This window comes from Dipodomys merriami, unplaced genomic scaffold, assembly GCF_024711535.1.
Source record: "Dipodomys merriami isolate MVZ:Mamm:240054 unplaced genomic scaffold, mDipMer1.0.p SCAF_3, whole genome shotgun sequence".
NCBI lineage: Eukaryota > Metazoa > Chordata > Mammalia > Rodentia > Heteromyidae > Dipodomys > Dipodomys merriami.
This window is the reverse complement of record NW_027204492.1, coordinates 113960381-113975196: the sequence shown is the minus strand read 5'-3', so window position 1 is coordinate 113975196 and position 14816 is coordinate 113960381. Positions and strand designations below refer to the sequence as shown.

At 38.6% G+C, this 14816-nt stretch overlaps 1 protein-coding gene across 1 annotated transcript in view; it reads right to left on the bottom strand.

Annotated features, from left to right (window-relative positions):
• Gpm6b (glycoprotein M6B) overlaps positions 1–14816 on the bottom strand; it is a 135001-nt gene that overhangs the window by 118778 nt on the left and 1407 nt on the right. The window lies entirely within an intron of this gene.

Here is a 14816-nt window from a genome sequence, read left to right as displayed (position 1 = left end):
TGATTGGTGTAACTTTTTGTGATAATGGAAATTTACTGGATTTGTTTGACCAATGTACTTGGACAACCCTCTGGCCATATGTAACCCACTCAGCATTTTGTGTGTCTAGAGAATTGTCTTTAATTTCATTTTCTTTCTAATTCAAATTTAAAATGGTTAATGAGTGTCATATTGAAAAGGCAGTAATAAAAGCTATAAAAGGTCTGTCACTTTTGCCCCTGACAATTCCTTTTCCACCACAATTCCCTTTCAAATCCAGGCTCCATCTCTGGGATCATTTAACAGCTCATCAGTCCATCTCAAAGTCCATTGAAATAAAATACCACCAAGGGGCTTATACAAGCTTCAACTCCACGCTTTTACTGGGTACTTGCCTGGCAATATTACCAGAGTAGGATTTACTGTCGAATGGAAGATATGATTCACAAAATAGTGCTAAGTCAACAACAGTAATTCCTGAAAAGAAACCATTCCACGATGTCCTGCACAATGAGGATGGAGTTCATCTCCAACGAGGAGGAAATTTTTGTTTTGGTGTGTGAATTCAGGGCCTGGGCACTGTCCCTTAGCTTTTTCACTCAAAGTTAGTGTTTTACCACTTGAGCCATAGCTTCACTTTTGTCTTTTTGGTGGTTCATGGGAGGTGAGAGTCTCACAGACTTTCCTGCCTGGGTTGGCTTTGAACTATGATCATCAGATCTGACTCCTAAGTAACTAGGATTACAAGGGTGAGCCATTAGCACTCAATAGAAAAATGTTTTAAGATAAATGTGATTTTTCACTCACCAATGGCCACAAATTGTGACATGGAAGATGACACCCAAGCCCAAGCCCTTCCCTCCCCCCCCCCACGCCACCAATCCTAGAGGATATGCATTATTTCCTTTGCCCTATCTTTTTGTACATAAAAAACTAACACCAAGTTAGGTGAAGATACACTAGTTGTGGGCTTCATTCATAGGAAATCTAAGAGCAAAACACAAAATACTGACTGCCTACTTCTAAAATGCCATTCTGTAAAGCGATGCTTAAAGAAAATATGACAATGATTTTCTGCAGTTTTTCCAGTGGATATATAATCCACTGCTGAAAAAATATCTCTAGAGTTTAGTCAGCAAACATTTCATGTTGTCACAGTTTAGAGTGCTTTATTAATTAGCATCTCAAACAAGATTGCAGAAACCCATTTGAACACCCAGAGCCATCTGACTTCCATTATTTTGATTCCCTATGATTTTGATGTTTACAGGAGGCTTGTGCTTAGACTAATTCAGTTTTTAAAAAAACTAGAGAATAGGAAGCCTTTGAGAAGCAATCCTTTTGAGAAGCATAACAGAAAATATGAGTATTATTTCAAATCTGAAAAAGTTAATTAAAATATTCCTCTAAACAGGAGAACCAATAATATGAATACAAAGAGAATTCAATCAGGTAATGAAAGCAATAGCTGGGGTAGTTTGCTGGATAAGGGCTTGAATTCTTACGTTTATCAGTTGAAGGATAGACCTGACATCTAGGATCCTCATCACCTGCTGTATCTAATATGCTTACAGCCACTTAAAACTCACTCTCCATATGGCTACTTAAGTGGAAGATTAAACATTTCCAGCTTAATCTGTTTCCTTCATTTCTGTATATTGGCCTGAAGAAAACTACAGATGAGACCTGCAACATCATTGGCCTCATCTTAGAGCAGTGTGAAGAAAGAATGTACTTTAGTACTTTTAATTGGATGAAAAGCGTTAAAGATTTGTAACCAAAAGTTTGTGTGGGTAAAAGACACATACGTTTAGCTATTACAGAGGGCATGTGAATCATTATCCTAAAGGAACAAAACAAAACCGGGGGCTGAGCTGTAGCTCAGTGGCAGAGCACCTGCCTTGCCAACCTGAGGGCCAACCTCCGCAATGCATAAATCAATTAATTAATAAATCAGTGGATCAATACATTTCAAGAGAATCATATCAAATCTCCATCCTCCCAGTGTTTCTAGATCATTATAGTACAATTGATCTCATGGTAAGGTTCAGCCTTCAGGTTAGATTCAGCCTTGAGCAAAACACCAAGAGAGAGAGAGAGTATGAGGCCATGAGTTCAAGCCCCAATATCAGTGCAAAAATAAACAAATCAATAAAACTAAGTTTCAAAAATATAGCCAGTGACACTGCCACTGTTTTCTTCAAAGTGACTCCAGAGAGGATAAAGCGTCCTTCTGTCCTGAACTTAAAGCATTGTCAAAGCGCATTCTCTTGCATTTGTAATGTCCCTACTAATGAAGTGGGTCTGCCACTTATCCATCTCCCAATAGGCCTCTCAGCTCCTCTGGCCACCCTCCGCGGGGGCTGCATCCAACACACTGATCAAGAAGGGTGCCTCAGGTAGGAGTCTCTGGGCTTCAACTATAATTTTATTCCCTCAGTGAACCAGGGAGTTTGCCTGAGCCATCAAAGATACAAACACAGAAATACAGTCACTTTCTGCCAATGCAATGTTTCCATAACAGCAGAACTGGACAAAAGAGCTCTCTTCCCTACGCTGCCCCCCCCCCCCAAGGTTTTGGAATAGGTAGCTAAACAGAAACAAACAAAAGAAGGCGGCCTTGTCGCTGCCATGTCCAAAGTAGGACATATTATGCCAGTTAAATGAGAAGTGAGTCACTGCCTGGGAACAAATTATGTATAGAGGTTTTTACAGTAATCAAACTGTAGATATTTTTAAATCAAGTAAGCCCAGTTAACAACTTTAAGTACAGTTACCATGGGAACAATAAAATATACACCCTGTTTCCAGGACCGGAAAGATAACTTCTTACAGGTAATAAGTGTATAGAAGCAATTAAATGAATCCTTGTGTTTGAGACTCAAATATATGAGGCTAGAGTTTTTCAGCATTTGAACAATGTCTGAATTCATTTTCAGACACCTATGACGGTGTAGCCAGGCTTCTGAAGAAGAAAGTAGCAAGCAATAATGATGTTTCATCAGGTTATTATGGTTGCTGACATTTATGGTTTATCTGTGACACGATTGGTGGTTCTGACCAATTTTATTCCCACCCATCTCTATTCTCCTAGTTGCATTAAACTATCAATGATAATTTGCTACATTCAGAAAATGGCCTTTCAAAAAGGTCGGCTTGTTCCCAACTAAATACATTTTAGCAAGATGTTCACTAGCAAAAGGAGCAACATTAAACATAAAGAATTCCTGAAATTTGCTAATACAGTCATTAAAACAGCCAATGATTATGTAAAAGAAGACAAAAATGCATATGTGCACATATTTGTGGTAAAAACACAGACTAATATCAGCAGTACCCTCTTACCAGAAGAACTCGTTTCTATCATCTTGCTTTTAGCCTTTCTCATAATTTCTTTGCTTGTAGGTACAGGTGCCACCAGATTATGTGCTCTCCTTGAAGGCTAAGGGGCTGTAGGCATATAAGGGCCATGTGTTTAGCCTTTGTACATACAATTACACTTAGTACCAGTAGCTTATACTTGTAATCCTAGCTACTCAGAAAACTGAGATCCGAAGATCGTAGTTCAAAGCCAACTTGGACAGAAAAGTCCATGAGATTCTTATCTCTAGTAAATTATCCCAAAATGCCCAGAACTAGAGCTGTGGCTCAAGTTGTAGAGTGCTAGCCTAGAGCAAAAGAAGCACAGGATAGTGCCCAGGCCCTGAGTTCAAGCCCCAGGACCAGCACAAAAAAATTAAAATAAAAATCCAAACAGTTGTACTTGGGTAATGAGTGTGTACCGGGACTGTTGGAAAATTGGCTAGTTGGGAAGCAAGTTAGGCCTCAAATGAGTCAGATGATATCAACAAAAGAAAAGCAGCAACATCACAGCCACTGTGCACATTCAGAGACCAGGTTTCAGCTGTAGCATCTTCTTTCTCCCCAGACATTGGGGTAGCCAACTATGATCATCACAAGATAGACAGCAGACATTTCTTCTGTCATGTATAGAGACATTTGCTTGTGAGAATGAATACACAGAAAATTTCTTGGGCAGGCAATTTACAGTGGGACCTACCTTCTTACATCATCGTCACTTTCTTAACTTTTCTACTTCTTTTACTTCCTTATTTAGAAATTAACCTCTTCAACTGCAGGGAATGGTTAACAGAGGTCAAATTTTCCTTCTTACTTCTTTCTTTTTTTCATTCTTTCTTTCTTGCATTTTTCTCTTCCTATACTGGGATTTCAACTCAGGGCCTTGTGTTGCTGGATAGGCACTCCAACCTAGAAGACAGTTTCTTGACTGGCCACTATGTAGCTCTGGGCTTTGCCTATTACTTTTACCTGCTTTCAAATGTAATTAAATTTTATGATAAATAATATTCTGAATATTTGCTGTTTTATATTAGGATAAACCCTTAATTCTAGGAAATCAAGGAACTAGGTTGCCTTTTATTAACTTTACCCTCAAAGAATATTACTATTTTTATTTCAAATAAAGTTCGTCAATGCTTAATATTTTTGCATAAATAATTTTAAAATAGCACTTCAGTTGATTTAGAAGTCTCAGTATGTAAAATTTTGCAAGATGAATCCAACATAATTAAAGCAAGAGGAACCAATTGAAATTGTGTACCGTTACAACACTATAAATATATTTAAGAATAATTAGGCAGGGGCTGTTGGCTCACACCTGTAAGCCTAGCTACTCAGGAGGCCGAGATCTGAGGATTGTGGTTTGAAGCTAGCTTGCAGGGAAAAGTCTGTGAGACTTTTTTTTTTTTATCTCCAATTAACTACCAAAAATCCAGAAGTGCAGGTATGGCTCATGTGGTAGAGCACCAACCCTGGGGAAGAATCTAAGGGACAAGTATGCAAGTCCTAAATTCAAACCCCAGTATCCTCACCAAAAAATATATACTTCCAAAGATATGTTTTAGAAAAATTACATTTTGGAATCCTAGTGCCCTCAAATAAATATTTGCGGCCTTGTTGAGGAATAAGAATATTTCTGTGAAGTAACAAGTAGAGTTGCACACATAATCTCATTTGATGGCTGAATACACTGCTTTCTGGAATAAATCAAGATCTTGCTATAGCCTAAGTGTTCTGCTTCCTCTTTGCAGAGTGACCAGCTATGTAAAATATTCCACAAGAAGTGTTCCATTAAGTTACTGAGGGAAACTTGGTAATCTTGAATTGACCTGGAAATTTTCATTTTCCCAAGTAACATCACCAAACATGGAAATAGCACTTGAACTGAAGAAATCTTTTCTTGAGTTACCTTAGCTGCATCAGTTAAAGATATTAGTGGAAAATTGGTCTTTTTCTCTTTTAGCTAGAAATTTGCATCTTAAATGTCAACTTGGGTTTGAAATGATGCAAATCAGGCTGTAGTTTTCTAAAGTCACATGTTAATATATTGAGGATTTTTCTTTTCTCATAAATGTCAATGTTTGGGTTAAGTAAAAATACCACCTGTCACTTTGGCTCACCATCTAGGGTTCCTACGCACTCAAGCCACAGATTTACTTCGGCTCCAAGACTGACACACAAACACACAAAAAAGTAGGGAGTAGGGGGACAAGGAAGAAAGAAGAGGAAAAGCGATAGAGTGGTTAATTAGATCAAAATACAACATATAAATGTGTGAAATACTACAGTGAATACATAGAAGTACAAAAATAATTTACAAACTAGGAAAATCACATCTTTGCACGCAAGTGCGTACACCCTCTGCTCCTGGGGCTTGAACTCAGAACCTGGACACTGTCCCTAAGCTCAAGGCTAGTGCTCTGCCACTTGAGCCACAGTGCCACTTCCAGGTTTTTTTGGTGGTTAATTGAAGAGAATAGATTCAAGAACTTTCCTACTCAAGCTGGCTTTGAACTGCGATCCTCATATCTTACCCTCCTAGCAGCTAGGATTACAGGCATGAACCATTGGCACCTGGCTAGAAAAATCACATGTTGATTCTCCTTCTATCACTACTCAGCCAATAAATATTCGGTAAATAGATAGAATGTATATTTATTTATTTATTTATTTACACTTATATATTTATGCTGGTAATGGGGCTTCAACTCAGCATCTGGCCCCTATCCCTTAGCTTTTTTGCTCAAGGATAACACTCTACCCACTCAAGCCACAGATTGACTTCTGCATTTGTTTGTGATTAATTGGGAGTAAGGGTCTTACAGACTTACCTGCCTTGGCTGGTTTTGAACCACAATCCTCACTTCTCAGCCTCCTGAGTAGCTAGGATTACAGGCGTGAGCACCAGTGCCTGGCTCATGTTCTGCTTCTTAAGCATTTATATAAAACAGTCATGCTGTATGCTTTATGATCTGCTCACTTTTTGTATACATATTTTATTTCCATAACAAAATTTTAATGATTTTGATATATTCATACCTCTTATAAAAACATCTTAAAATATTTGTGACAAGCTATCACCCTATAAAGAGCTCCAAACAGTTTTTGGTAATCCAGTACAATGGCTTTACAAAATGGTAATAATTCCTGCAATGGAAATGTGTCCTTTTAGTGTTCTGAATTCTGTTCTACTTACCATGGAAACTGTCAGAATATGCCAAATGGGAAAACGAAAAGGAAAATACAAAATAAAAGGCTGCATCAAGTTATCTTAAGTATTTGAATTACTTTGCTAATTATACCTTCATTCTTTGCTCACTGTGCAAAGGAACAGATGTCTGAATTTTGGCTCCCATTTTAAAATCCACCATTGAAACAGCCTTTTCAGAGAGATGATGTACAGTGACTTGATGCACATACAAAACAGCAAATTTGCTACGCTTTTTCTGACCTTCTTTCCTGATGCATCTCTTTTCCACACTAGCACTCTTTTGAAAGGGTGACCAGATGTCTGGGTAAACAGTGACTTGTGGTCTCCATTTGGGGGTGGGGTTAAGGCACACCTGAAGAGCAGACAGATCAGGGGCTATAGGGAAAGGCTCTGCAAGCAACAAGGGGGAAATCAGTCCTGTCCCATCCAACTCTTGCGCCTCTCAAACACATGGGAGTAAACTACCAAACATCTGACCACATATTATAAGGACAGAACTTCCAGGAAGGATGCCTTAAAAGCTTCATCTGAGTAAGATTTGATTATAGTTAAGAAGATGAATTCTAAATATGGAAAAGCTATCACGGTAATTAAGGATGTGATTAAATCCTTCATGTCTTACTACTTAATGAAGAGATGGGAAGACCATGAAAATGGTTTTAGTAAGCAAAACAAACTTCATAGACTCAATCATTTCATAGAGAAAGTACAGTAAGCATTCAAGGTACCAAGGAAAACCAGGCACTCTTATTTCCAGGAAATGGTTCGCTGCTTATTGAGATGATTTACACATTTGACTCCAAAGAATGAATCATTTTCTGCTAGATATAATTATAATATATAAAGCTATTACAGTTCAAAGTCAGGTTTGCTGGTACATGTCCATAATTTCAGCACTCTGAAGACTGAGATAGGAGGATCACAAGTATGTGATCAGTCTCAGCTACATAGAGAGTTCCAGACCAGCCTGGGCTACAGACTAAGATCTTGTTTCAAAACAAGACAAAACAAAACAAAATAAAAATTGAAAGCTAGGTTACAAAAATATAACACAGATACCTATATCATTAGTCATGTACAAGGTCTATGAATAAGATTAAATAGATGTAAGATTATGAACTTTATGCCAATAAGTTAAATAACTTAGATTAAAATGGACAAAGTCCCCTCCCCCACGGTATAACCCTTACTTTCACCGTATTTGATGTTGGTAGAATTTGTGGAGGGGAAGGGAAAAAACAAATCGTTTAAATAGGGATACAGGTGGACCCATTGCAACAATGAGACGTACAAGTCGTTATGTCGAAAACGAACTTTACAACTTTGGTGGGGGGGGGAAGAGGATTGGGTAGGGGGATGGGGGGGGAGGATGGGAAGGGATGGGAAGGGGAAATAAAGCAGGAGGCTACAATGCTTGATAAGAAATGTGCTCATTATCTTGCCCATGTAATTGTAACCCCTCTGTACAGTATTTTCACAATAAAAAATAAAATAAAATGGACAAAGTCCTTCAAAAATACAACTTACCCAAAAGGAAACAAAATGTAAGTATCAATAGTCCTATATATGTTCAAGAAATGTAAGTGTGTTTGTGGGGGGGGGATGTGCGTATACATACACCCATACATGCATGTTAGTCCTGGGTCTTGAACTCAGGGCCCGGGTGCTGTCCCTGAGCTTTTGTGAACAAGGCTAGTGCTCTATCTCTTGAGCCACAGCTCCACTTCCAGCTTTTGTTGGTAGCTAATTGGTCATAAGAGTCTCACGGACTTTCCTGTCCATGCCTGGCTTTAAACCAAGGTCCTCAGATCTCAGCCTCCTGAGTAGCTAGGATTATAGGTATGAACCAGTAGCATCTGGCTTCAAGAAATATAATTTTTAAGTTAAAAAACATTCCCACAAAGAAAATACTAAACATAAAGAACTGCATGGGTGAATTCTTGCCAATATTTACAAAAGAAATCATGCCACTTTTCAAGTTAAAAAGCAAACAGACTAGGATAGGACACTTCAACTTACACCCTTCTAGAATCATATCAAAGTTCACTTGTATCTCTTTTGATCCCAAAAGTTCATACTTCCTTCTCTATCCTTGAAAGGGAGAACACAATATACCAGACTTCAAGCAATTTGTAAAAGATTCGTTTCTATGTGTCCATTTGTAATCAACTAGAATTTGTTACTCGCAGCTGACTTTCATTCCACTTATCAGCTCTTCCTTTCTACTATCCCCATACTCTCTCTTTGCTATGTCTGGGGCCAATTATTTTCTGGATCCTACCAATAAACCTGTTAACTTCCAATATCTCTCTTTCTCAGATTATCCCAATCCTTCACATCCACTCAACACAACTCAGATACAAGTTTCCAGTGGAGGCTTCACCAAAGTCACAAGCTTTCACCCTTGTGAGAATTCCTTCTATACTTTGTTAGGGTCAACAAAGTAATGATTCACTGTCTGGCCTCTCTTCTCCACATTTGCCCACCTCTGGCCATTCTCAACTCCTCAAAATCTCCACCCAAGAGCTTTTGTCATGGCTCCTGTATTTACACACATCTGTACAAGCATCTGGCAATAGTTCAAGACAGCTCAGATGTATCTTCCTCTTCAGGAAACCCCTCTAAAATACTGCTTTGCTCCACCTTTTGTCCTTAGATATTGGTTTTTGTTTTCCTCCAAGACCTTACAGCATGCCTATTATAACTGTTTATAAGCCTTTGTGAAATAACTGGTTATCTGATAGCAGGTCTTGCTTGATAACAGGTGTGTGTGTGTGTGTGTGTGTGTGTGTGTGTGTGTGTGTGTGTGTGTGTGTGTGTGTGCCCGCGCGCGCACGCGCATGCCAGTACTGGGCATTAGGGCGTGAATTCAGGACCTGGGTACTGTCTAGACTTTTTACTCAAGATTGGAGCTCTACCACTTGAGCCACAGCTCCATTTCTGCTTTTGGTGACTGATTGAAGAGTCTCACAGACTTTCCTGCCCTGGATCATTTCAATCCTCAGATTTTAGCCTTATGAGTAGCTAGGATTACAGGCTTGAGGCACCAGCACCCAGCATTGCTTAGTTATTTTTCTTTCTTTGCTTCTTCTTCATGGTTCTCAGCGTACAGGAATGGGGCTCACCTTCCTTTGAGAGTCTCCTGGGCAACAGGTAGGTAAGAGGAACACAGAAACGTAGGCTTCGATCAGCACATGGTACCTATGTGGCACCATGATGGGCACTTATTTAACACTAATATACCTAATGCACCTGAAGTGACCCAATTACTTCTAAAGTGACATCAAGAGGGAAAATTCGGTCATTCAGTGAAAAATTTCACTGAAAGTATCAATATTATTAAAGAATAGTCATGTCATTTGTACTATTTAATTATCAGTTTATAAGCTCTATTTTCACATACACTGAAATATATACATTTATAATACAGACCTGCATAAACTGCATTATGTGATAAAATCCACATGTGTTTTTTTAAACAAGTATCTGTAGAGCAATTACAACATGCCAATCCTTCAAATGAATACTGAATACAATGAGTAAAATAATCTCTACTCTTGATAAATTTGGTATTTAAACAGAAAAATCTTGTCACAATTATCAAATGGGTGGAATGTTTCTAACATAAAATAGAAACTGTAATTTCACCTAATGTACCCCACATAGTTACCTAGTATCCTCCACTGTTTTTAAACCACATTGACTACTATCCACATAATGTGGTTCCAGGAGATTTTTTCTCTAAGATGTCTGAATTCATTCTCCTATCAGCTGAATCATGTACTTAAGAGACCTCTGAGCCATGCGATGGAGACTAATGTCTGTAATCCTAGCTACTCAAAAGGCTGAGATCTGAGGATCGTGGTTTGAAGCCAGCCCAGGCAGGAAAGTCTGTGAGATTCTTATCTCCAATTAACCACCAAAAGGCCAGAAGTAGAGCTGTGGCTCACTGTGGTAGAGTGCCAACTCTAAGCAAAACAAAAACAAAAACAAAAAAACAAAAAACAAAAAAACTAAGGGACAGTGCAAGGCCTGATTTCAAGCCCCAGTAACCACCCCACCACACACATAAAAAAAAAGATTCTTTGTTCTAGAATCTGTTTATGCTAGTCGTATTTATCACGATTATGAAAGGTCATTTGATATTACATAAACTAATAGAATATGGGTACTAAAAGAAAGTTTTTCTTTTTTGAAAACCAGGTCCACTTCTTTGGAAAGTCTTAACAAAATCAGTCACTTGGGAAATAGATGCCAAATATTATAGCTTGGACAATTTTGAAAGACTTATAGGGAGTGGGGTAGAAGATATAAAAGGATTATGCATAGATTCGTTCCCAGTGCCTTTAGTTTCTTATTCTCCTTTAAGAGAATCTCAAAATGGATTTAAGAAGCCAATGGGTGTTGACTGTGATTCATGTTAGAAAAAAGCTTCAATAAACTCCAATAAGGACCTCACATTCACAGCAAAGGACTTGACTTTGCAACAACATCTCAACGAATTCATGCTTAGAGTTAACTAAAATATTAGGACACATGAATCACCACTTTGGCATTTTCAATAAACCACCCCACAGCTTGGTCCCAATGAGAGGGGCCAAGTGGTTTGGGTAACAACTTTTGCTAGAGCAAAAATACATAAAGAATTAATTGCTTCCTGTTTGTCACAAACAGCCATCAGCGCATTCACTGGTTCACTCAATATTTCAGCCTGTTTTGAAAGGAATGCTCTTCAAGACCAGTAGCACGCTCCACATGAGACCTTTAGACTGTGAGAGAGGCTGGCTAACCCATGCTGAGACCACTTCCTGCCCAGTTATTCGCTAGGATACCACGTTTTTTGTTTCCAATTACATCTGAGTTCTAGAGAAAACCTCCTGAACCAAAAGTTGCAAGTATGGTCCTTCAGTGCTTTCTTTTGATCACAGCCTCTGGTCTTGGGTATGAAGTCAGGAAAAGTTCTCTGATACAGATAGCTCTAAAGAGTTCAGGGAAGAGGCGAAAGCTGAAAGTGTTAGAGGATACACAGGATGGCTTCCTTTACCACTTGCCTTGAGGAAGAGCCAATCATCCTGAAGGAGGGCACATAGGAGGTGTCAGCATTTAACTGAACTACAAATGATGCCTGTGTTGCAGCTTTCATGGAGCCAGTGTTTAAACAATTAGGGAGCTGTTTGCTCATGTATTTCCAAGCATAACATTACTCTCTCATTTCTTTTTCTCTAAATTACATACTTGTAGATCTCCAAAGAAGGAATTTCACCTTTTTAGAAAGATAGGAAAGGAGTTAAGAAGTGAAAGTGATTTATCCTTCATCACACAAGTTAGGGACAAGCTGGGCAGGAACCGGATCTCTGGGGCTTGCAGGACATTTCCTCTATTTCCTGGATCGTAGACCAGCAGCAACATTAACAGTACCTGGAGCATGTTAGAAAACCCAGGTCCTGTCCAGGGCCACTGAATCAGGTGCCTTTTTCGAGATTGCCAGGTAACACCATTAAACCAGTATTTTAAAAATTCTCTTTCATTAAATGATTTGATTTGTACAGTCATAAAAACTTCCTATTTTAGCCAAATATGGAGGCTTGAGCTTGTGGTCAACAAGCTACTTGGAAGGCTGATATAAGATCACGTGAGCCCATGAATTCAAGGCCAGCCTGGGCCACAAAGGAAGACCTGTCTCAAAAACACAACAAAAAAAAAGGGAGACATTGATCAAGAGGCACTGCATTCATAAACTGTTCTGTTCAATGACAACTCCTTTGTACAACTACTTAAAGAAAATAATATTTTTTAAAAACACAACAAAAATAAAAAAAATCTTCCTTACTATAAAATGAGTCAAAAGAACTATTTTGATTTTATGCATATGATTTCATTTAAAATTCTTTGTAGCTATGGAAAGGAAATCAGCATTTCTTCTGAAGTATATGAACCATAGTGAAAGGGTATTCCATAAATGCCTCATAAGAAGTTATTGTGGGTCTGGGAATGTGGCTTAGTGGTAGAGTGCTTGTGTATGAAGCCCCAGGGTTCAATTCCTCACTAACACATAAACAGCAAAAGCCAGAAATGGTGCTGTGGCTCAAGTGGTAGAGTGCTAGCCTTCAGCAAAAGAAGCTTGGGGACAGTGCCAAGGCCCTGAGTTCAAGCCCCAGGACTGCCAAAAAAGAGAGAGAGAGAGAGAGAGAAGTTATTGCGACCAGGCATCAGGGCTAACACCTGTAGTTCCAGTTCCTCAGAAGGCAGAGATGTACAGGACGGTGGTTTGAGACCTCCATCTCAACAAAAATAGCTTGGTATGGTGGGTCACAGACTGTCATCCCAGCCTTAGGTAGAAAGATAGAACTTTGAGGCCATCTCTAGGGGGAAAACCTTGAGATATCATGTGGAAAATAGAGCAAAAAAGGGTTGAGAACTTGCCTACAATGGGTGAGGTGCTTAATTCAAGTCCAAATACTGCCCCTCCAATAAAATATTAATGTACTAAAACTTTTAAATGACTATGTCTTCAGGCAGATGAATAATAAAGCAATAGAACTCTTAGCCAGCTAACCACGCTGTGTACTTTTCAGATAAAACCAGAGAAAGGCTGATGAGGACAGGGCATGACTTTGATTCAAGGACCCTTCCACTAGAGAAGCAATGCATTTCAGCACAGTCATTTAGGTAGTGGACTGCATACAAATACATGCACATCTTCCTATTGTGCAAAACAAAGAAACTGAACCATTTAACATACTTAAAACATTACTTGGCTCATTCTATTTCCATAAAATATCCAGAAAAGGCAAATCCACAGACACAAAAGTAGGTTAGTGGTTGCTAGGGGCTGGGGAGAATGAGGAATGACTGCTAATGAGTACAAGATTTCTTTTGAGGGTGATGAAAATATTCTAATATTAACTAGTAGTGATAGTTACACTCTCACTAGTTGCACTAAAACTCATACACTTAAATATGTAAATTATATGCATATGATATTTTAAGCTGAATAACCAGCAGCTCAATAATAAAGTGTTTTCTTTTAAGTAGCACTGAAAGATAGACTTATACACACCATCTTATTTTGTAAATATTTCTGAATACCTGAAAGTGGGGATCCAAAGGGGATTTTATTTTACAATCTTCATTCATTTTACCAGTGATGTACACAACTGAACCAACTCAATAGACCAATGCTGAGAGTTTTCCCAACATTAAGTCATTGTAATTAAAACATTCATAAGGGTATGATTGGTAATGAAATACATCTGGAAAAATAAAACCAGTTCATGGCCCTGTGGTGTATTTACTAAGATTCTAAAGGAAATCTGGCATGAAGGAAAGTTTCTTTTTAATATAAAACTACAAACTAAAACCAAGGCTACTTCCAGAACCAGTGAAGTATGCACAAATTAACATAAATTGGCAATTAAAGTGTAGAACCAATAATTGTCCAAGACACAAAGTACTTCCTTGAGAACAGGCCCCTGGCTTGGATATTTGCTTCATGAGAAGTGCATCTACCTTCTGCACCTATTTAAAAATAAAGCCCACCCACAATTAAGCCTAGAGTATTGTAAAAGCCATTGTGAAGAAAGTCTCCATGTAATTCTATGCTCAAATTCAACATATGAATCGAAATGTCTTGCATTCAAACATCAGCAATATATTTTAGGACAGTTTGCAAATGGCTTTCCTCACTCTTGTACTTCTGTGGAATTACTACATCTGTAACAACTTTTGCCAAAGCAGCCACAAGCTGACCCACAAAGAACATCTGACTTTTATGTATGAGCCTTACTTAAAGAGGAACCAGAGAGATTTGACTATTTACAGGTAGGCATTAGAAAAAGTAGAAGCCAGAGCTACAGGCTCGTCAATTCTGCCTTTTCTAAGCAAGATTCATATTCTGCCTCTCACTTGACTTTGAGAAGATTAGGAGAGGGGATTTGTTTCCTCTCAAGTTTCATCTTAGTAAGTTTTAAGAAAGAAAAAAGTGAAGAAAGAACCCTCAACGCTATAAAATTCTCTCAGGTTCCTTTTAAATAACATGCTCTCCTTCCTATCTCTTTGGTCAAAGTTTTATTTTTATTTTCTTTCTTTCTTTTTTTTTTTTTTTTGGTCAGTCCTGAGACTTGAACTCAGGTCCTGGGTGCTGTCCTTGAGCTCTGTTTCTCAACGCTAGTGCTTTACCCTTTTGAGCCACAGTGCCACTTCCCAGCTTTTGAGTGGCTAATTGGAGATAAGAGTCTCACAGGGACTTTTCTGCTGGGGCTGGCTT